The 24,495-nt window shown below is 37.8% G+C and overlaps 1 long non-coding RNA gene across 26 annotated transcripts in view; it reads right to left on the reverse strand.

Moving 5' to 3' along the window:
• The window catches only part of LOC144316522 (uncharacterized), a 179,274-nt gene that overhangs the window by 148,247 nt on the left and 6,532 nt on the right, over window positions 1-24,495 (reverse strand). For 2 of the 26 annotated variants that reach the window (XR_013382525.1, XR_013382524.1), the window contains exon 4: window positions 3,425-3,505. The exons of the other annotated variants lie outside the window; for them this stretch is intronic. This is a non-coding gene — a long non-coding RNA (uncharacterized LOC144316522). The remainder of the gene's footprint in view (window positions 1-3,424; window positions 3,506-24,495) is intronic. 26 annotated transcript variants of the gene reach the window in all.

Raw genomic sequence — 24,495 nt, forward strand, 5'->3', positions numbered from 1 at the left:
TCAATAGAATAAAACAGAGAGCCTAGAAATAAACCTATGCTAGATAGTCAATTTATCTATGACAAAGGAGCCAAGAGTATACAAAGGGGGAAAGAGACTTTCATAAATGCTACTGGGAAAATTGGACAGCAACATGGAAAAAAATAAAACTGGACCACTTTCTTATACTATACACAAAAATAAACTCAACATGGATTAAAGACCTAAATGTGAGACCTAAAATTATAAAATTCCTAGAAGATAACATAGACAGTAATTTCTTTGAATACAAATCAAAATTACTATATATATATACATATATATGTGACTATTACTTAGCCATAAAAAAGAATGAGATCTTGCCATTTGTGACAACATGTATGGACTTAGAGGGTAACATACTAAGTGAAAGAAGTCAGAGAAAGACAAATATCATATGATTTCACTTATATGTGAAATCTAAAACACAAAACAAATGAATAAACAAATAAAAAGCAGAATCAGACCTATTAATACAGAGAACAGACTGATGGTTGCCAGGGTTTGGGGGGGGGGGGGCACATTGGGCAAAATAGGTGAAGGAGAGTGGGAACTACAGGCTTCCAGTTTGGAATGAATGAGTCAGTGGGATGAAAAGTAAAAGGTGTTGTGTGTTGTGTGGTGACAGATGGTAGCTACAATTGTGGTGGCATGGCTAACACATAAACTGGTTGAATCAATATGTTGTATGCCTGAAACTAATGCAATATTATATGTCAATGATCCTCAAAAATAAATAAATAAGTAAATAAATAAGTAAGTAAGTAAGTAAATTTAAGGGAGTAGAGAGCCAAAGAGGCAGGGAACAAAGAGAATCGGCAAAATAATAAGTTTGTTTTAATGACATTGAGATACTTGGATAAATAAATATAAAGTTTGAGTAAAAATACTGATGTCATAAGTATGGAGTTCATAAAGGAAATGCAGAGAAACTGGGATTTATTTGTATGAGACAGAAATGGCATAGGGAGTTGATAAGAATAAAAATGCTTACAAAACAAGTGAAATATGAGAAACAAGGAAAACAAATGAAAAATGAGAAACAAGGAACAATAAGTAACGATTACTACTATTTCAGTTATTTTAGTAAGTAAAAAATTTTTATAATACTGAAATTATTAAAATGTTCATAATTAATAAAAAGAAAGCCCTTGAGTGAATCTTTAGAAGTATTGGGACAACAAATTGCAGTGTTGTTCAGTGTGTTTGTAGACAAAGATAGGATCAGGGAAAACAGGAAATTAAAGAAAGAAGTTCCCAAGAGGGATCAAAAGATAAGATCAATTTTTTCTTTTTAATATAAAAGTTCCCTCTTCTTTTCTCTCTTTGAAAAAAATGCCCATTTTTTTCAAAGTGGCACCCACCTCAAGATGGGTATAGGCATTTGAAGAAGAAACAAGCCAGGCACTGCAACCCTCTTTAGCAGACTGGGACAAATCTACAATGGGCCCAGGGACCATTGCTGATTGTGGAGGTCAGAGGACAGGGGAGCTTGGTGAAGTGGAACATGGGACTCTTGCACAGAGGATCAGATATTTAAGTGGGAGGAGAGCTAATTTTTATAGATGCTTATTAGACATTCAACATTATCCTAGCTGCTTTACATATATCTTAATGAGCTAGAGAGTACTATTCTCATTCTTTGAAGAGCCTCACAGAAGTTAAATAATCTGTCAAAAGCCAAATACCTAGTAAGTGGCAAATATAAAGATTTAAATGTCTATAGGCCAGACTCTAAAGTCTTGATCTTTCTCTATTTCACTCTTTCCTTAAAATAAAATTATGGTATTGGATATTCTCTAAAACCCCTTCTAACTCTAATATTTTCTGTATCTCCATTATATAACTATACCAGTGGACTACTCACCTTGTTCATTCATTGCTGGTGAAGTAGGGATTTTAAATGGGCCCTTTGGGGGCGCCTGGATGGTGCAGCCAGTTAAGTGTCCCACTCTTGGTTTTGGCTTAGATGGAGATCTCAGAGTTGTGGGATCCAGCCCCAAGTCAGGCTCTGTGCTCAGAACAGGATTCTGCTTAAGATTCTCGCTCCTTCTCCTTCTGCCTCTTTCTGACACGCATTCTCTCTTTCTTTCTCTCTCTCTCTCTCTCAAATAAGTAAATAAATCTTAAAAAAATAAAATGGGGCCTTTTGACCGGTATTCCCAGGGCCTGACCTTCCAGTTTCTTTTACTTTCTCCTGAACGCCTCATCTTCACACTTCTTTAATTTAAAAATACATCCTTAATTTAAAAAATACATCATATTTAACTTTGAAAAAAAATTCCTTATTCTGTGAAAAAGGACTAGCAGAGCTGGACATTAAATGAGAAATGATTCAAATGGTCATAAACATATGTTGGGAAATTCAGGTGACATTGCTTCCTTTTTTTTTTTTACTCCAGGGTTATAAAATACCCAAAATGTGCTTTAGGAATCTGTATCCTGCAACAAAATTTTAATAATAAATGATATCTACAAAATTACGGAGTTGGGAGAAGTTTCATGAGAATCTACCCTAATCCTTGCATTTTTACAGACGAAATAGCCAAGCTACAGAAACACTAAGGCAATAAGGTATTCATTTAAACACCTGGGCTTTGAAATGAGATTATTAAGACTAAATTTTGGCCTTTAAAAACAATGGCTTCTGTGTGATTCCCTGATTCTCAGTCAACTCATCTGTAACATGGGGATAATTACAGTACCTACGTGGTACAGTAGTTGAGATGATTAATTGAATGTATACACAGTACTTAGCACAGTACCTGACCTAGACTAACTTCTCAGTAAAATTTATTATTATTACTGCTATCAGCAGCAGCAGCAGCCTTGTTATTCAGGGCTAGTCAGAGGCAAAACTCAGACCTAGGTCTCACATGCACTATTTCAGTATTCTTTCACTTTAGTTTCAAGGGATTGCACAGAATTGTAAGTTCGTGATATTGCACATGAGTAGGGTTTGAAGGATGCCTTCTTCCTGGGTACCTCTCTCAACAATGGGAAGTCAGTTTTCATAAACATCACCATATATGTACTTTTTGCCACCTTGCTCTTCCCACAGTGAATTAGGATGAATGCCCTGATGAAACGGCAATAGTAATTCTTCATCACAAGGGCAAACAGCCCTCTTACAGAGCTGATATGATTAAATACACAATCATTTGAAAATAAACTGAAGTTGACACTTTTTATCAGCCTGGCTGTCCGTGGCACAACGGTTCTCTAATCCTCCCACAGCCTTCTCCTGGTAAGAATGATAACCCATTGGCACAATGCTGTACAGTTTTTAGAAAAGCCTCCACTCACATGTTCCTGTGTGCTTCTCACACATTGCTATGCAGTTGAAAGACAAGGTACTATTATCTCGTTTTGTAGATGAGAAGAGTAGAGCTAAGGAGTGACTTACTTGGGGCGACCCAGTCGGTAAGCAGCTGAGCCTGTCTACTCAAATCCACAAATTCTGTCTTCGAGGGCATATGTGCTCTTCCTGCCATAGAAAGCACACTCCCCTCAGCTTGATTACTTACAAGATAAAACAATTTTAGATTTATTTTAGATTTTAGAAATATTTTCAGATCAGGTTCAAGTACAAAAGAGTTGCCAAGTCAGTTCTTAGAGTAACTGAAATGCACTAGCATCTTGTGAAATAAGTCAGTAGGCCTACAGAAATATCCATTTGGTTTTCTGGAGGGTCAGTAGTTGCGCTGCTGCCAGAGAGAATTAGGTACCTGTGAAGATAGAGCTGAGAATCTTCCTCCAGTACTTAGAAGAAGACATAGTAAACTTTCCAGAAAAAAAAAAAAAAAGAAAGAAAGAAAGAAGAAAGAAAGAAAGAAAGAAGAAAGAAAGAAAGAAAAAAAGAAAGAAAGAAACCTGACAGAGCAAGCAAGCAATGGTCATCTTTCTAAGTTGTTATCAAGACTTCTGTGCAACATCTGATTCTGCAATCTGTCATTGCCCAAAGCCAAGAAATGAAGAGACAGTGGGAGTCAAGTTCTTTGTAGAAAGCAGTGCAGTTGTTGGGGGCTTTGTTCCCTTCCTTCTGCCAAATGGGATGGGACTCTGGCAGCTACACTTTGAATAAATCCTGAAAACAGTTCTAAGGGCCAAGAAATTACTTCATAAGGGAGAGGGAGGGAGGAAGAGAAGGAGGCACTGGATCCCTGGAGCAATCAATTTATGTGCTGTGGTATGAGATTTGATTATCTTTATCTGATTTTTATGACTTCAAATGCTATTGGTCACAAAATACCCAGCATTTTAAAGATCTGTGACTCACTCTTTAACCTGGTGACCTGTCTTTACATACTGGCTATAAGTTCAATTTCCCCCAAATAATTCAGTACGCATTAGCTCCGCATTCCCTAAGAGTATTATCTTGTCTTTTGTTAGGTAGCATTGGATTTCATTTTTTAATTCCTCAATTCTAATTCACTTTTCAGTATCCAGATAAAATAATCACAGCAGTATATTATATGGAAAAAAATATTGAATTTGATATAGGGAGACTTGAATCAAGATCCTTGGCTTTGTTATTAACTAAATATACAGTTGTATTAAGCTTGATTGTATTAGGTTTTTTTACTCCTCAAGAGCTCAGTTTTCTCCTTTGTTCAGAAAAAAAAATGTTTATTTCTAATTTGTAAAGCTTTGATATTTTCTGAAATTCTATGGCTTTCTGATTTCCAAACAATCCTTAGGAGTGTGTATGTTGCCAAACTGAGGAGTGTGTAGTATTTCTAAGTACAATACACTCTTCTTGCACTCTGAGGGGAGAGTAAAAGAATCTAGAGTGTACAGCACATACAGATAAAGCCATGTTTTATTTCAAAGTATTCCAATCCAAGGAAATTAAACAAACAGAAACAAAATCAATGAAGATGTTATGTATATGTTCATATCTACTTTAATTCACAACTTGGAAGAATGTGTAAAATAACATGGAAAAATTGCAGTATCAAAAAATTAAAATAAGGAAATTGTGAGTAGAACAGAAGGCCAAGACCATAAGGAAAGACAGAACAAAGACATGTATAGCTTGATAAAGTCTATATTGTTAATAATATTGACATTCATGTCAGTCCTCACACTGTTTTCCCCATGCTTATAGATCACAAACTTTTGTATGGGGAGGTGAAGTGATATGTATTATATTCAAAGTCACATATTTTCAAATATCTGTGGAGGTCTTTTCTTACAAAAAATCCATCTCAATCAGGAAAAACCCTGTCACACTCTGTATTTCCTAGGTCCTGGATCATATTTAGAGCAATCAGAATTGGATAATTCTACATGTCTTATGAAAATAATCTATTCTCTTTAATGCATATAAATATCTGGTCCACATCGAAATAGGTTTTAAATCCAAGCTCTGGATCTTTATTGAATTGTTTTTTAAACTATAACTCCCAAATGTATGTCACCATTTGATTCTTTTGACTGTACTAACCACCCAGAAGATTCAAATCAAGTAAAAGCTTGATGGCCATCTGGTGGAGATCTTACAGAAGGTGTTCATACTTTGGGCAGAGCCTGGCTTCTTTTCATAAAAGCTGGTGAAAACTGGGTGTGGACTTAACCGTGTGGACCAGTTCTCAGGCACGAGATAGAATCCAGGAGGCCTAGCTGGATCAGATTTGTTTTGCAGAGCACTGGACAACAGATGTAAGCCAAGGAGCAAACACTAGTATTAGCACGGGGATTACCAGTCACTACCAAATGAATATTATTAAACAGAAGACTCAAGAAACAACTGTAGTGACACAAGCAGGAAAGAAGGCAAAAAGTCAGTAGCTAAAGGGATCATGAACTGGTCAGAAATCAGAGTGGAAGGTAGGATGTAGTGAAATATTTATGACATTGCTATCTTGGCTGTGAATAAGTGAAGCAAGGCTCCCAGAAACCCCCTCCCCCGCCTTTTGTTTTAATATATATATATTGAATGGTAGGTAGATTAGTCCGCTAACAGCCTTAGGCTGTATGTCTGCCACTGTAGTTATCCAGTAGAGAAGACACAAATGTCTAATCCTCTTAAGATGTTCTGGATGGTCGGAGTTCACCTTAGTACCATCGTTCTGGGAGAATAAAAGGAAAAGGCTTCTCAGACCCTTCAATAATTTAAACGTAGGATATCTAGAGAAGAGGCCCATCTTTGTCAAATTTTGATTTGAGGGACAGTTCATGAGTCTCTTCCATTTTTCCACATCTTGAGCACAGAGGCATTTTCTATTATTTTTCTAGAGTATCTTTTGAAGGGTGTTTGTAAAACAAAGAGCCTTGAGAGATGAAGACCATATTTCCCAAAGCAAAAGGGCAGGTTTGCCTACTGTGTTGTATAATAAAAAGCAGAGTAAAAGACAAGAATAGATACATCTGTTATAAAAGATTCAGGTTCCCTATCTTGAGACACCTCTGGTTTAAAACCAGCTACTACAGGGACAGCTATTACCTAATCCTTGCACAGTCTTGTGCGAACTGGGGTGTGGGGAACCAGCACAAGAAAATGTTGATACTCTGGCAATTGATACTGCGGATAAGATCTTTTGTCTCTGAACCAGGAGTCTCGTATCTTCTGCCCACATCTATGTAACTGTGACAGGCTAACTTGTTAGCTTGCAAGGAGTATACAATCTCAAAGAGAATAAAAATAATTTAAAATAACTTGCTTATAAAAGAGCCAGCCTAAGAGAGACCTGCCTCTGTTAACTACCTCTAGTGAGAAGTGATCCTTCACCACAGGCTTGGGAAAACTTAAAAATTTATACAAACCACTACATGTACTTTATGTGATGTTTGATATATTTTAGACACCAAAAATACTGACTTTTACTCAACTGTACTTCGAAGCTTATGCATTACTACTAAGTCAAAACCCATTCATACTTAAATATATATATTGAGCACATTATCTCTAACATAAACAAGATTTCCTCTTGGGAGATAAAACCTGGGGTTAGAAATCCTATGAATTTTCCCATCTGATTTTCAGCCTCAAACTCAATAACTTCGGTTATTCTTGATTTCTACTTCAATTTGGACTTAGTTTTTATTTACGTCCTCAGGGGAGTTGTTTGCAAGTCTCAAATAATAGCAGTTTATAATTAAATTATATCAACCTATTGTTTTTCAGTTATCATATCTATATTTGTCTAGGTCAATATTTTGACCTTTTTTTTTTTTTTTTTTTTTTTTTGGTTTTTTGGTTTTTCTTTTTTATAAGCCTTTTGTTAAAAACTCTGGGAAATGCCCACCATATCTACATGGTACTCTTGATAGAGGTCCCTTGGAATTTTTTTAATTCTTTTTTTTTTTTTTAAGCACTTGTTAGCATTTAATGAACATCCCTTCATGTGGCTTCAAGGCACCAGGACACAGCTCTATCCACCCCACACATAGATCCTTAGTTTCCTTAGCTCTCCTACTGAAGAATTTAGCTTTCAGGACGACAGGCTGTTTGGGGAGCTTTCCTGTTCCCTAAACCTTGTGGTAGCTCGATGGTATCACATCTAAGATAGGAGCAGCTCTAGTCTTGATTCAGCAGCATTTACCTGGGTCAGCTCACTGACCAAGGTTCACAGTTTATCAAGGTTGAGAGTTGAGCAAGAAGCTCCAGTTCCTCCTGAAGTGGTCATGCCTCACACCAGCTTTTGCAAAGTAACCTGAGTGATATTTGTCAAAGTTGGTCCTGTGGTGATGCATGCCACCAGCATTACCCCAGCGCCCTGGGTGCTTCCAGTGCTTGCCAATGTGGCTGTGGCTATGGCTCACATGGCCCCAAAGTTTCCGGCTCTTCCTCAGTCTGGATAGCATGTTGGAAGCCCGGACAAGAGCATCACATTTGTTTTTAAACGTTATTAGTATTGTATCTAGGTTGGGGTGGTCACCCTGGAATATAGTTGGAGAAAGATGCAAGTGGAGAGGGTGAAGGGTCACAATGTGCAAATGTGAAAGAAACAACAAAATGTAGGGATCTAAGTTGAATGTCAGGCAACTAGGCAAGAAGGTCAGTAAACTCCAAAGAAATCCAGAAGGGACAGAGCAGATTGTGGCCTGAGGCAGACATGCCAGTACATCCCAAGTTTAGATTACTGGGCCTTATCACTTTAATGTTCCAAACAACTCCATCAATACAAATGCACCACACTATTCACTTGAGCAAATCTTTGCCAACACTCAGTAAGTCTCAATTTAAACACATCACACATCTGTTTACATTCAGGAGAGAAATCTGAGAATTTTCATCAGGATATACAAAAATTGAGTCTGGAAGTCTGTGGTCTAACAAGTCCTCCTACTCAAAAGCAAAGTCAGTATCGCCAGAAAGACTGAGCACGGACAAAAGGAGGGAGACTTCAGAGATGATGGGGAATAGTGTGTCCATCCCAACTAATCCAGGTTAACAATCAAGCTATCTTTCTGGCCACACCAAATTGGCCAAGACTAAATTTATGTGCTTCCTTAGTTGGTGTCACAAAAAAAGATGAAATGTTTATTTCAATAATTATATATTGGAACTCACAGTTTTCATTTTCTTCAAGACTGCATGATAGGGCCCTGGCTAATAAGCAGGATTCTTCTTTCTATCAATGGAAATTTTCCCCTAGAATTTAATTTTTTTACTATTTATTTATTTATTTGAGAGAGAGAGCAGTGAGAGCGGGGAGAGGGAGAAGGAGTGAAGCAGTCTCCCTGCTGAGGGAGGAGCCAGCCATAGGGCTCGATCTCATGAGCCTGAGATCATGACCTGAGCCGAAATCAAGAGTTGGAGGCTTAACCAACTGAGCCATCCAGGCGCCCCTAGAATTTACATTTTAAACCAGTTTTCCTTTTAGTATATAATTTTTTCACTCTCTGCTATGCATGCAATAAAAGCCATTGATCACCTACTATATTTAAAGCATTTTATTCACCACAGAGTACCAGATAATGAATAAAGCAAAATCCCTGCCCTAAAGGAACTTAAAGTAGGCAGTTATCTTTGGAAACAGACCATCATAGAAGCATACTTAAATTGCCACTCCAACAAAAATATTTAGGTTGTTAGTTGGTTTAACTCACTACATTTATTAAATGATATGACCTATCAAAATAAAAATGTTTATAAATATTATATTTATATAAAATGTATTTACGTATATTTAGATATATAAATGTTACTATACTTTTACAAAGTTGAATGGAGCCAAATTACAAGTGTCTAGACTCATTCTTGTAATTTATTTTTATTAAACTGTAAGGTACTAGAAATATAAAAAGGCTATATTAAAAATAGTAGCAATAATAACTTATGATTTTTCTAAAACCATTATAATTTTCATTCTCCAGTCACGCATCCAGCACTTTGACTTGGTCACTCCTTCCTAACTGTATAAAGGTGCTGCTGAGTTACTCTCATCTTATGAATTCACTGCCATCATAAGGTTTGTCTTTCTGAGAAAGTGAATCCAGGGAAACTAACCCAAGAAAAGTTTCAGATAGCATGGTCAAGGTAGATGATATAGATGTTGAAGACTCTTCCTACCACTACCAAACAGCATCAGGCACTCATCTGATTTATTTCTTGTTGGGGTTCATCCCTAGGACAGCCACCTCTGTCACTGCACACAGGATAATTATTACATTGACATATCAGGCCATAGACAAACTGCAGCTAAGATATCTGCATAGATCTAGATAGGTGATCCTAGGTCACGTGGACAAAAGTGGAAAAATCACATCCAGAAATGTACCACTATCCTATTGTTCTTTGCTTCAGACAGTAAAACTACCTTACATTCATTCATGTATGGTCAGCACTTAATATCTGGCATTGCCCTAGATGGAAAGAAAATGAGTAAATGAACTCTAAATACAAATATCTAATTTTCATCATTCCCTGCAACTTTAACCTCCTCCAAGCTTCTTTCACAAAAACTAAGACACACAGTCTTCAACCAAATTAGGTCTCTGGTCCCTTTACCTATCTTCTCTCTTCTAGAATATTAACTACCTCCCTCTACCTCCAACATACATCGTTTCAGTTGCTTCTGTACACAACTTGTACCCCTGTAGCTTCATATATTAATTATGTTTTTGCCAGTTCATGGTCCCTAGTCCTTCTATAATGCCTATTTAGAAAGTCCTCAAACTTTTACCAATGTAACAAATCCACCTTCTTCCTTCTTAACAACCAAGAGACAAGGAGAAAATCACTAATTGTGAAAATTGTGACCCCTACAGATTTCTGGTTTCTGGCCTCAGTGGGGCTTGCAACATTTCTTTGACCCTGGTCTTTATCCCTGCCTCCTATTCTCTCGTGATGGAGATTCCAAATCTTCACTTCTTTCCTTAGGCTCTGTGCTCTGTTGCACTTGCCACAGCCCAAACAGATGATTTCTTCCTTCTCTACCTTGTTCTTAATTGTGCAAAGTACGTTTTCTGAAATTTGATCCTTCCCTCTATTTACTTTGTTACTGTTCTGGAGAAATCAGTAATAATTTCTTTCTTGGATGCCTGAACACTCTAACTTATCTCCCTGCCCGTAGTCTCCTGCTTTTCTCTATCATCTGCATCCTTGCATACAGCATTCATTCACTCTAATCCTATTTCCATATGCTGGTAACTTGCAAACCCTGTCCTGACTGATCTCCTTAACTTCAGATCCACAATTATAACTTCCTTCTGAATATCTCCAAGCGGACATTCAACAGACTTCATATGCTTAACATGTCAAAAACTAAATTTTTTAATCTCCTGCCCTGCAACCTACTCCCGTCTGTACTGTTTCTGAATCAATAGTGCAAGTCAGAATCTGTCACCCACTGTCAGCCTCTTCTTACTCACCAATCTCCCCAGACACCACAAATAACTGATTGCTAGGCATGGTCATTGTACTACCCAAATATCTTTTCAGTTTTACTTCTTTAATCCTCTAATGTTCAAGTCTTTTTCATTTGGGCTTAAAATCATGAATGTAGCCTACGAACTACTCTTGTTTCCTCAACTTTACTCCCTATCTGACACCAGAGCATTATTTCTAAAATATACATACATAATTCAGTGTGAAAAGGCTGAAAATTTCTGATAAATCTCACTGTTCATCATCTAAAAGAAAGGAAAAGATGACATAACACTGGAAATTAAGACTGACTGTAAACGAATGCCAGAATTTAGGAAGCATTTAGAAAGAATCCTCACTAAATGCAAAGTCAGTGGCACTGCCCACCCTAAACAAGAGGAAGTAATATACATTTGTATTTACCATGTATCAAGTGATGTAGTAGGTGCTCAGGTAAGAAACTAATTCGTCCTAACTCATTGGATCAGAAGTGTACTCTCCAGAAGGAATACCTCCCTAGTCACGGGGGCAGGTTCTCAAAGCAGATAGATGGCTTTTTCCCACTTCCACTTTCCAACCTACCATTTAGACCTCCTTTTCTACACCTAGTTTAATCCTACAAACTCTAGGAAACCAGGTAGGGAATAAAGTGTGGGCACAATAGTAATGGCACATTTATTTCTAGAAAATCTACTTCTTACAGGTATAGGTAGAGAAAAGATGTGTGGAAGCAGGGTATATTGAAGATTGCAGTCTTTTTAATGTACGTATGTGATCAAAATGGCATGGAATGAATGGATATGGAATGAAAAGATAGTTCACATCTTAAATAGTGACACTTGATAAAGAGTTGCTGGTAGTAAAAACTGAGAACAGATTCTATGGACAAATCAGCCACTATAGGTATAAACCTGGGAAATAGATTTAACCATCACTAAAGTAAACAAGCTCTGAAGCCAAAGGGCAAGGCACACACCCAGTGTGTTGACAAATAGTGAGAGTAAATAAATCAGAAAATAAAAATAAAGAAAGGAAGCTGGACTTCTGGAAAAAGAAGGAATGGCACCTGAGAAAGGTAACACCAAATGTAAGGTCCAATGGAAGAAAGAGAACTTTGAAATAAATAATTTAGTATGTGTATATTTGGTATTTTAATTCGGACACATGAAGTCAGAACATTAAGATATAGCAGAGAAAGCCAAACACCAGCAGAATCGCAAATCAAAAGTATAGGTGCGATAAAAAAGGATTGTTTTCTCAAGCTAAAATGCGAGAACAGATTTATAACCTACACTGAAAGACATAAGTGATGATATCAACACTGTGAGAAATGAAACCAGTGATATAGTGGATGAGCTTGAAATACCCCAAAATACTGTGGAAAAAGAAAAAAACCTAAATTATGGATATGTAGGCAAGATAAAAATAAAATCTAAGTATGCAACAATAGCTAACACTTACAAAGCATCTTTTAAAATACTTTACCTGCATTTTACCTATTCAATTCTCCCAATACTCCATCCTCATATTTATTTATAGATATAGAAACTGGGAAAAATAACCAGCCCAAGGTCACAAAGCTAGTAAGAAATTACAACTAAAACCATCTGACATCAAAGTTGGCTATTAGTCACTATGCTATAATATCTCTCAAAAAGGATATCTAGAAGAAAAGAAATAATCAAAAAGAGAACTTAATTGATAAAGGATTTGGAAAGTTACATTATGGATTTATTAGCCATAAAGGTAAAAATAGCCTAGGCAAAAATTTTACGTGATGACTATAAAGAAAAATAGCCGACATAGCTTTTCCCCCCCGTAACAATAATTGGCAAAAAGAGTTGAGAGAAAACTTTTTGTCCCGATAATTTAATATTCAGCCAAGTTGTTTTTCATCTATGAATGCAACTGAAGATATTCAAATATTCAGAAACATCCCTCCCTCACAAACTTACGAGAAAAACAGATATACTCAAGAAATATTTGCATTACACCTTTAAGTGAGAAGATTAAGTTATAAAACAATAGGCATTATGAAGCCTTTTTTTTTTTTTAAAAATGTGTATCTTTGCAAATATATTCATAGAAAATATCTAAAAACCTTTATGGCAAAATGTTATCATGTATGAAGGGTTTTTTTTTTATTTTTATTTATTTATGATAGTCACAGAGAGAGAGAGAGAGAGAGGCAGAGACACAGGCAGAGGGAGAAGCAGGCTCCATGCACCGGGAGCCCGATGTGGGATTCGATCCCGGGTCTCCAGGATCGCGCCCTGGACCAAAGGCAGGCGCCAAACCGCTGCGCCACCCAGGGATCCCAGGGGTTTTTTTAATTTCCATTTTTGTAGTATGCAATTGCTTATGCCATAAGAATAATGAAAGTTAAAATTAAAAAATGCTTTTGGAAACAGATTAATACAAATTAGGAACTTAATAGGCCATAATAATATTAAAAATGATGATTAAGTGCTGAATTCTATGAAGCATAGAGTCAAACTGAAATACTTGATAGTAAAACCTAATGAGAACCCACAAGGAAAATACTTATTTGCTAATAATAATCTTGTATAAAGTCAATATTTTTTAAAAAATCAGTACCTCAGTAGCAGAAAGGGCTAAAGAAAGTAAAATATTCCTATAGAGCTCATCCGACATGTGGGCCCAACAGATACCATGGTGAAAGAGTAAGAACAGGCTTTTTCAGTAGAAGAAATTTTTGTGGCTAGGTAATATGAAAAATTATTTGTCATCCTAATTAAGGAAATATAAACTAGAATAACAATGAAATGTTCTTTCACATATGGGCATGGCATACAGATTTATATCATCCACTGCTATTGAGTGAAATTGAGCACAGTAGAAATGGGTACAGATGATGAAAGATGTAGGCCTTTGGGGTGACTGGTAAAATTTGCAGTGTGCATAATGCTCACGTCCAACAATCTTATAGCATTTCTCTATTCAGAGAAGCACTTCCAAAATATTTATTGCAAAAATCGGAAACGTGAATGTGAGTTAAGAAGGGAATGGGTTAAATCAATATGGTACATCCTTGCTATGGAATACTGTGTTTAAAAGAATGAGACTGGGGACACCTGGGTGGCACAGTTGGTTGAGTGTCAACTCTTGGTTTTGGCTCAGGTCATTATCTCAGGTTCGTGAGATCAAGCCCAGAATCTGGCTCTGCTGCGTGGGGAATCAGCTTGAGGACTCTCTCTCTGTCCCCCTCTCTACTCTCCTCCTCTCCCCCCACTCATGGTTGCTCACTCTTGATATATCTCTCTTTCAAAATAAATAAATCTTTTACAAATATAAAAATAAGAGTATGAACACCATATACTGGCATAGAACACTGTCCAAAATTCATAGTTTTATGAATGACTCAAATCTCAGGAAAATACATACAAGATTATTCCATTTGTAAAAGAAACTACACAAAACAAAAAGATACACATTATTATCTGCCCTAAATAGATGAACGTGTCTATTACAAATCTGGAAAAATGGAGAAAGAATGAGAATTATTCTTTTTATTCCTACATTTTATAACTCCCTATGGGATTTATTCTAAAATAAAAATATATCTGTCAAAGCCCAGGTTTCCTACAACACAGAGGCTAAGATAAAGCTTGGATCTTAATGCCTGACTGGGGGGAAGAGTGCAGTCAGTGGCTGCAGGAGTGAGAAAATCCAGAAAATGAGGCAGGGAAGCAAGGAAAGCAGAAACAACATGGGGCAGTAAGAAGCTGGCACAGCTTCAGGGGAAAGCAGAGCTGGGGACACGTCCTGGCAGGCCACGTGGAACCTCTGCACCTTGGAACAACTGGGGGTGGGATAGGGAGTGGGCTAGAGAATCCGCTCTCTCTCCCCTATTCCTCCATGGTCAACTTTTTCTCACAGGTTAATTCCCTTGAACTTCTAGGTCATGTTACTCATTGCATCTGAAGAATCTTTGGGAAAGAGGCAGATCTCATGTGCAACACTCAGTGCTCATCTGAATGAAGAACCAAGGGGAAGAGACAGATTTGTCACGTACTTCGTTGAGTTGAGCCTGGTTTTAGATGCTGCCACAGGTCTCCCCTGATCAGGGAGTCCGACTTCCTGCCACAGGAACCTGACCCAGCAAGTGGTATTCGAGAGTGAGGTGACTCCCCAGGGTGATGGAGATCTCCCATGAACCAGCGTCCAAGACCCCAGGAGGCAGGTGGAGCCATGTGAATGCAGGAAGGCACATGCATGCTTAATTCCACCGTTGCTATATTAAATGGTGTAAATATGCTAGTTATAGAATTAAAAATGAGTAGCTAAACAGATACAAGCAATTAATATATTTTTACCTTCTCTATTAAGGGAAATAAAGAAACTGAAGAAAGAAGAAAACACAATGAAGACACAATCTAAAATCCTGAAATACTGACAGTAGATCAATTCTATGATAGGATTTCAGTCTAGTCTATTAATATGAGCCATAGATAGGCCCTGCTTCACCACCACTTACATCACCATCAGTAGCACAAGGAGCCAGCCTGAGACTGAAGTCAGTTCTGAAGCCAAGACAAAAGAATGATACCAACCACGCCGTAAGAGCACGCCGGCTTTGGTGCTCAAACATTCCTCTGTAATTTTCTTTGTAAGATTTTACTTACCTACTTGAGAGAGAGTGCGTGCACGCGTGCACAAGCAGGGGTGGGGGCAGAGGGCAAGGGGGAAGCAGACTCTCCTGCTGAGCAGGGACCCCGATGCAAGGCTCGATCCCAGGACCCTGGATCATGACCTGAGCCAAAGGCAGACTTTCAACCAACCGAGCCCCCCCGGGCGCCCCCTTCCTCTGTAGTTTACAGGTACACCTCAAACTGTGAAAAGACTTGCCAAAGATACAGAGACTCTAAAATCATGGATGATGCTATTTATCTCTATTATAAAATTCTGCTCAGAGTTTTCTTGTAAAAAGTACAAATGTTTTTTTTCTGTCATATTGGTAGTTTGATTTCATACGGGAACATCTTCATTGTACAATGAAGACTTAGAAATTAAGCGGGGAGATTATTTCAAATTGTCTGCCGTCTATGCTTCTGTTAGATATTACACGTTCCACACTACTCAGTCCGATGCAACCCCAAAAAAGCAGTTGAACAGATCATAGATCTGAGGGAAAGCACTAAAATCCGGGCTGCCATAGGCTCCCACCCGAGGTCATCCTTGCAATGGAATCTATTCCCCCTCTAACATTGTATTTCTCTTTGCCCTTTAATATCCATCTGTTTGACACTTCTGACTCTGTGGTTGGTCAGTGACCCTACTCTGCTACATAACCACTAACATAAGATTCTATTTTCAGATATATTTTTGGATATGGATAAAGCATTCTTACCCTAGTCATCATAGCAGCCCAGAAAGGCACAGAGGGGCAGGGGAGAGAAAAATTAAGCAACCTGGCAAGAGCTCTGCCTCCAGGCCTGAGCAGAGCTGAGAGGTAAAGCCGCAATTAAGTCGAAGAGATTCAACATCGCTGGGAGAAAGAACACTCTGCCCATACCTACTGGTGAAACTACACATGTTCATGGCATGATAACATGAAGGACATGATGATGCACAAGGACTTCCTGCCCAAAAATTTCAACCCTACCTCCTTGATATTTTATCATCAGGAATTTATGCCTTTGCAATTGCCAAGGGGAGGCAGATCCTGCAGTGTAAGCTAACACCCAAAAGGAAAAGAATGCCAGCCCCTTGAAAAAGAAATACAGAAAAGTTAAATATAGAATGAAAAGTTGTTAATAAAAAAGACCACTGAGGGATCCCTGGGTAGCGCAGCAGTTTGGCACCTGCCTTTGGCCCAGGGCGCGATCCTGGAGACCCGGGATCGAGTCCCACATCGGGCTCCCGGTGCATGGAGCCTGCTTCTCCCTCTGCCTGTGTCTCTGCCTCTCTCTCTCTCTCTGTGTGACTATCATAAATAAATAAAAATTTAAAAATAAATAAATAAATAAATAATAAAAAATAAAAAAGACCACTGAGAGTGTAGGTAACTGTAAGTAAATATATATATATATATGTATGTATTTATATGTATGTATATATGTATTTCATTTTTCCTCGTGAAAAAAATATGTTTATTGTAAATATAGTAAATATATATTTACTGTAAGTATATATATATATATATATATGTGTGCATATATATATATATACACATTTCACTTTTTTCCCTGAACTTTTCGTACTCTGGTTAAGAAAAAGGAACAGTGAGAATCAAAGCAAATAAAGTATGTATTAGGCACCTCGTCTACAAATGCTTTCTTGTAGTTGTGGGCTACAAAGAAGAAACAAAATGTAGGAATGGGAGTAGGAAGATAGAAAAAAGGCACAATAATAGAAATCAAATTTACAACAACTAAGAAAGCATGAAACAAAATCCTAAAAGACATCTTATACTAAATATAAGAATTTCTAATTCTATGTCAGCTCTATTTGGAGATTTGATCCTATTGAAATAAGGAAATAAACTGGTACTTGATGAGAAAAATGCTAGCTATTCCTGGTCTCCAAAGGCTACACCTACAGGGGACTGACTGTGAAAATGTTATGCAAATCTTAAGAACATTCACTCAAAATCTGCTTTGAGTAAATACCGGCTTACAGTTGCCACACACCAAAACTGAGGCTGTATGATTTCTTATAAACATGTAAAGTACAAAAGAAATATAAAATCTTTTTTCCTCCCTCAATTCCTAAAGAGCAAATGTCCCTGAAACTAATTTCCTGATAAACACAGGAGCTGTCTCACCATTCAAGTATGAAGCCTGAGGAACTGCAATTAGTGGCACTAAAATAGACTCCATGTCTCCTTACATAAGTTCTCAAACACTGGCTATTCTTTTTCAATAGCTTTCTTTTATTCATTCGTCAGCACATTTTTGTTGAGTATCTCCTATATGCAAGCCATGTTGCTTAAAATGAAAAATGTAAAGTTTAGACCATTTGATCCAGACACTTAGAGATCTTGAAGATTTGTTGAAGAGCTAAGTTGTGTCCAGAAAAACCAAATATAGCACAGAGGATGTCAAAAGAAAAGTTAAATATTAAAGCAAAATGCCAGGACCCTTCAGAGGGAGCAGAAACCACTCACATGGTGCGGGGGAGGCAAGGTGTCTTTCATGGAGCACATACCAGTTGAGTAGAGCCCTGAAGAACATGTAGGATTTCTATAATTATAGATAAAAACTGAAGGAATTCTAAGTGAAAGAAATAATGAAATACAAGGAGCAAACATGAAAAAGCCCAAGAAATATTTGGGGGCAGAGCATGCAGTCTCACTGTGTATGTTTAGTGTATAAGTTCAGTATATTAAGAACAAAATGCTAGACTTCCATGATTTTAGGATCTACTGGCTCATACTCAGATTTTCAAGGCATGCTTTTATACAAACCATAAACTGTCTTCTGTTGGAATAATATCATTGCATTTACATCTGAGACCTTCTAACTCAACCCTTCATTGTAGAGGAATTGAAATATTGAATTTCAAAGAGGATAAATGGCATTTGCACGTTCATAAAGCTAATTAATGGCAGCATTGAGACTCGTAGTGTGGAGTTTATCATTCAGTTCAGGAGGAAGGATTTTCCCCAGGCCATAAATGTTTGGCCTTGTTAGCTCACAGGTTCTGACTAACTCCTAGACTACAGCTTAACTAAGAAGGTCAAAACAACATTGTCACCAAGAAAATTTCTAAAACGAACCAATAGCAGTTGAAATGCATTAAACATAACTTTCTTAGATTTGACTCCCTCTAGAGTATGTTGAAGGAAAAGACTTAATCCAGTGAATTCTTTTTCAATACACATTTTAAAACATGGCAATTTCATGATACAATACTCCCCCGCACACACACACACACAAAATCTACAAGTTTTCTTTAAAAGAAAAAAAAGCAGAAACAATTCAGTTTTCTTAATGAATGAAGCTAAAATGTTTCTGCTGAGTAAACTACAGCTTTATATCTCTAACTCATTCACCTACTGATACTGGGACCAGAGATCTCTAAAGTACATCATTGAATATTGGCTCAGTGATTTAAAGTCTTAAAATCTCAAATTCACAGTAAGACCTTTAGTATGGGGCAGGTTGTGTGTGTGTGTGTGTGTGTGTGTGTGCGGGTGTGTTTTATGGGCTAGAATTTAATAAGTGCCATCAAATCAACTAAACATGTTGTAAAACATTTTTTCTTCTTATAATTTCAACAAAAGTTCATTACCCAAATTCAATGAGACTCAGTTTTTCACATATATAAAACACATACATTCATTTGTTTTTTTTAATTACTTTTTTATTGGTGTTCAATTTGCCAACATATAGAGTAACACCCAGTGCTCATCCCATCAAGTGCCCCCCTCAGTGCCCGTCACCCAGTCACCCCCACCCCCCGCCCACCTCCCCTTCCACCACCCCTAGTACATACATTCATTTGTAAACATGAAAATGTCCTAAGTTCTTTTATGGCAGGATATGAATGTACCAGCTCCGTATGGCAAAAAAGAAACTCAAGAACTTGCTTAATTCTCCTAAAATCATAATCCTTAAATACATATAAGAGATTTCTTTCACTTGTTTTGCATTCTCAGTCTAAGGTAGACGTATTCAACATAAACATTTTCTCAATGTCACTGAAGTATTAAGTGCAATACATCAATAATAATAGAAGTATTTATGAAATCCCTTGTAGGAATAACATCCATGCTAGGATAATCAAATTACATCTGATCTTTTTTGTCCTTTCCCATTCTGGAGGAACACACATAAAACATATATAGGTGTGTGTTATATATATATAAAACACACACACATCTATATATACTTTATATATAGATACAGTTATGGATATATATGCATATTAGTGAGCTCTGTTTAATGAGCTTCTGCTAGATTATGTTGGTGGACCCTATTATAGCATTATTTTACTACCTACCACTCCCAAATTTAAATGGTGCATTTAAAGAAACTTGAATATAGCATGGGAGAAGAAACTATAAAATCTTAATTTGAAGATACCTAACATTTACCCGAATTTATGCAGAAATTCCACTCTGCCAGAAAACACATTCCCATTTTAGGCAACACTCATGATCCAAAATTACCCCTTATGTCATTCTTTCTAAGTAACGTTCCTCCCAGTAGAGAAAGCTCTCATTAGGCCTTGGGTCCCCAGCTATTAGTTGATTAGTAAAGTGCTTTGGCTTGTCTACTAATATTAATAATTAACTTGATTGATTAATATACATTAAAGAGGCAGATGAAAGTCATGCTGGTGGGAACCTGTAACAGTCTGGTTATTTATTTGAACACGATGGGGCATTAAGAGTTCATTATGACTTCCTTGAATACTGCAAAGCAGATAATTGCTCAGTTTCTGCAGGAATGAGAAAAAAATTCCAGTTTTTCACAAGTTGCAAAATGTAATGACTAATCCTTATTATATTGTATTACACAGTTGTAGGACGACTCCTGATGTCAATAGACCATTTCCCATTCCACAGACTAGACTCTCTTGACTTTCTGTTTATTTAAGTGACACTCTTGTTTGAAATTCTGGGTGCTTCTTATCCCTTTGAGTCACACACTGTGTCTGGGAGCCTCTGCTCTGGCACTTTTAGCACCTCATTAATTACTAACTGTAGCAAAGTCCTGCTGTTTTGCAACTCCTCTGCCTTTGTTGGGAAATCACAACCCTTTGCTAGAATGAGAAGGCAGGACAATAGTTATCTGCCAAATGTCCAGTTTGTGAGCATATTACAAAGGCTAATTATCTAAGGGTCTTGTAACTTCCCTAGATATTCAAGCTTGATAAGATAACTCATTGTGTCTCTGAAATACCTTTAAGCTTAGCACCAGGGGGAAATCCAGGAAGCATTTGCATTCAGCTAACTAATATTCAGAGAAGCTAAATAACTGTTACAGTTATAAGTGAGAATGGATGGTGAAACAGAATATAGTCTCCTGGTTAACAAGGGCATCTTTGAGAGGGAGAGCCCAAGGCACGAATACCCACAGGCAGGCCTAACAGCACTCAACCTCTTTTGCACGTGCTGTCTGAATCTCCCATTTGGCTTTCAATCTGTGCTCTGCTTCACCGTTGTTTATTTTTTAAGTATACTGGTTCTGACACCCACGCCAGTAAATTACCCACCCCAGTAAGTTTTAAGCCCTTCAGAGATAGGGTCTATATCCCCTCATTTCTTTGTTTCATCTATAACATCTCGAAAAATGCTCCACACACTTTCTCTATATAGATACTGGAAATGCAGAGTATTTTCCTATTACAAAATATAACAAATAGAAATATAAATAATTCTATAAATCAGTGCAAGATCTTAAATGACAACCAACGATTTTATGAAAAAGAAACATGTCAAACCAACCTGGTGTTTTATGTCAAGATGGCGGATATACTGAATGTGTTACTCACACCGATGATAGAAATGGGTTATTTCCCTTTGTGTCACATTTATTAATAAAGAGACCACGCATTCTTGAAATCAGTATTCCTCAATCTGGGGCTTAAATAAGAGTAAAAGGAATCCAAAGGAGAGCTTTGGATAGTAAGGATAGTACTGAAGGTACCTACCCTTCCCTTTATAGTGAGTTCTAAGACTCCAGAGTCAAGTTAACCATTCTGAGTTACTCTCCCTCTTCCCATAAAAACTGCGGTTATCTTGTCTGAGATGTTCCCTTTCAGCACCAGCCCTTTCCCAGACAAAGAGACTTAGAGGTGTTGAGAATCATTCACTGATGTAGGAGCAGCAGTGGCTCTTGATAAAGATAAAGGGATGCCTCATTGGAGTCCCACCTCCACCTCTGCTCTCACCCTATCAGATATTTTGAAATCTCATCCCACATTCTCTCCTTTCTGTGCTGACCTCCCTGCTTTGTGAGCCCATTCCCTCTTGTCACCTGGCAAAAGGATAGAGGGGAGTCTGAGACAAAAATGATCTCCCACAAGGCTAGCAGATAAAAGGAATGGAACGTCGTGAGATTACCAATGTTTCCCAGACTTCCTTGTTAATAAATGTCACCTGGGTTGCTTAGTCAATACACCAAAAATAATGATTTCTGATTCAGTAGGTCCTAGACCTACGCTCTGGAATCTATTTTGTTAATAAGGGCTCTAGGCAATTCTTATCTTTAGGCATATTTGGGAAAGAGCACAGCACATTAAAACCTTCGATTAGTATTTAAATCATACAGATGCCCCCAATGCACCAGAGATTTTAATTGTGTTGAAACAGAGCCCATTCATCAGTACTTTCAAAATCCCTCCCCAATGATTTTATCATGAAGCAGCTTCTCAAGCTTTAACGTGCCTACAAATCACCTGGGAAATGGTTAAAATGATTCAGTAGATTGTTATCCAAGTCTAAGGTGGGACCTCAGATTTTGAATTTTTTTTAAAGATTTTATTTATTTATTTGAGAGAGAGAGAGAGAGCGCGCGCACAAGTGGGGGGGGGGGCGGCAAGCAGAGGGAGAGGGAGGAGCAGGTTCCCAGCTGAACAAAGAGCCTGACATTGGGCTCGACCCCAGGACCCCAGGACCATGACCTGAAACGAAGACAGACACTGAACTGCCTGAGCCACCCAGGCACCCCAGATTAAGCATTTCTAACAAGGTGCTGCCTGTGTGCTGGTCTGTGGACCACATGTGAGTAGCCAGGACTATTAACTGGTATCTTTGGGACTGGAGCCAGAGCTAGAGCTTGCACCCGCTCACTTACCTTCCCTTTCCTTCTCCCACACACATTATTTCTATATTTTGGATTCCAGTAGTGAGTAAAGTGAATGGCATGGAAGAGAAGATTGAGAATAACGTGCCAACCCGCCTAGATGGGAGAATTATTAGGTGAATGAATGTCACAACGTACTGTAGTGCCTGACGCAGAGCCCGGCATATGAGCTCCCAGAAATTGCTGCTGAGTAGGAATCTGAACATTGTGAGGGGCATATGCACAGAGTGGGTCATGCAACTGGTCTCAAGAAGGAGGGGAGAATTTGAGCCCAAATCTTTCCTTTGAACAGTAATAATTTTGACACCTGTACTGTCCTTTCCCTGTATCTCCCTCAGATTTGCTTCAAAGTCTGGCTTTCACTCAAGTCTTCAAAGACTGATACCTTGACTGAACTGCTCAATTATCTGTAGACTAAAGAGTAATCTTTTTCTAGGGATAAGAAAGTATATGTAATATAGAATCTTCATTTTTCATATATTTCTTTGGGTATTCCCCTTGACTAAATTATGAGTTTCTGGAGACCTATGCCCTTCATTTCTTCAGCGTTACTCTCACGACATTTAATAAATTTACAGTTATTGCCACCCAATAGGCAGCCAGTACTCTCACTAATTAACAGTCTGGAAGCAGAGTCTAAGTGATTTTTATTCATTGCATTAATTTGAAAATAAATGAATAAATTTCAAAAGTACAAGTTAGCCTAATCCGTGAAATAAACATACTGCCTTATTTATGTGAGCAGGTTATAATTTTTTCCTTAAGTATGACTGAAAAAATTAAAGTAGGGCCACTTGTACAGCAAATTCATGTTGGAGTTCTCTATTATAAAAACAAAGATGGGCTTCAGTTCCAAGAGTAAATGCAGAAATTTTAAAACTTCCTTCAAGGGATGCCTGGGTGGCTCAGCGTTTGAGCATCTACCCTTGGCCCAGGGCATGATCCCGGGGTCTTGGGATTGAGTCCCGCATCGGGCTCCCCGTAGGGAGCCTGCTGCTTCTCCCTCTGCCTGTGTCTCTGCCTCTCTCTGTGTGTCTCTCATGAATAAATAAAGTCTTTTGAAAAATAGAACAAAATAAAACTTCCTTCAAGTATACTCAGATTCACCTGACCCTACACTTTACATATGCAAATATATCAATATCAATGAAGAATTATTAAAAAGCACAAAAATTAAAGTGTTTGACCCAAGGATATGAATGAATTCATAATTATTTTAAATGCTGTGAAGCTCTTCGTTTGACAATGATAATCATGATCAAGGTCAATGCCCAAAGAGGGTACTAAAGGAATACTGAATGAATGTGAGTGAGTGAATGAACTAGTGAATGAATGAGCTGTTCTCAAACTCCATTGATACGAAACAAAAGGATATGAATTGTTTAAAATAGCACAGCATGAGTGATGAAACAGCATTCAGAACGCTGGTAAGGTCAAAAGTATCCTACTAATGAAAAGAAGTGGGTTTCAATCCCAGCTCTGGCACTATGGCTTTGGGCAAGCCACTTAAACTGGGTCTCAGTTTCCTTGTATATCAAATATATGTATATATATATATATTAGATGATCTCTAAGGGTCCTTACAGTTCTAGAATTCCATGAACTTTGCAAGCCAAATTATATGTATTTTTAAACATTTCATTTATTTATTCATGAGAGACACTGAGAGAGAGGCAGAGACACAGGCAGAGGGACAAGCAGGCTCCATGCAGGGAGCCCCATGTGGTCCTTGATCCCGGTACCCCGGGGTCACACCTTGAGCTGAAGGCAGATGCTCAACCGCTGAGCCACCCAGGTGCCCCTTTGCAAGCCAAATTAAAGTGAAACTTCCATTAAAAATCAGATGTTTGGGACACCTGGGTGGTTCAGCAGTTGAGCATCAAA

Source organism: Canis aureus, chromosome 1 (genome assembly GCF_053574225.1).
Source record: "Canis aureus isolate CA01 chromosome 1, VMU_Caureus_v.1.0, whole genome shotgun sequence".
NCBI classification, from domain to species: domain Eukaryota; kingdom Metazoa; phylum Chordata; class Mammalia; order Carnivora; family Canidae; genus Canis; species Canis aureus.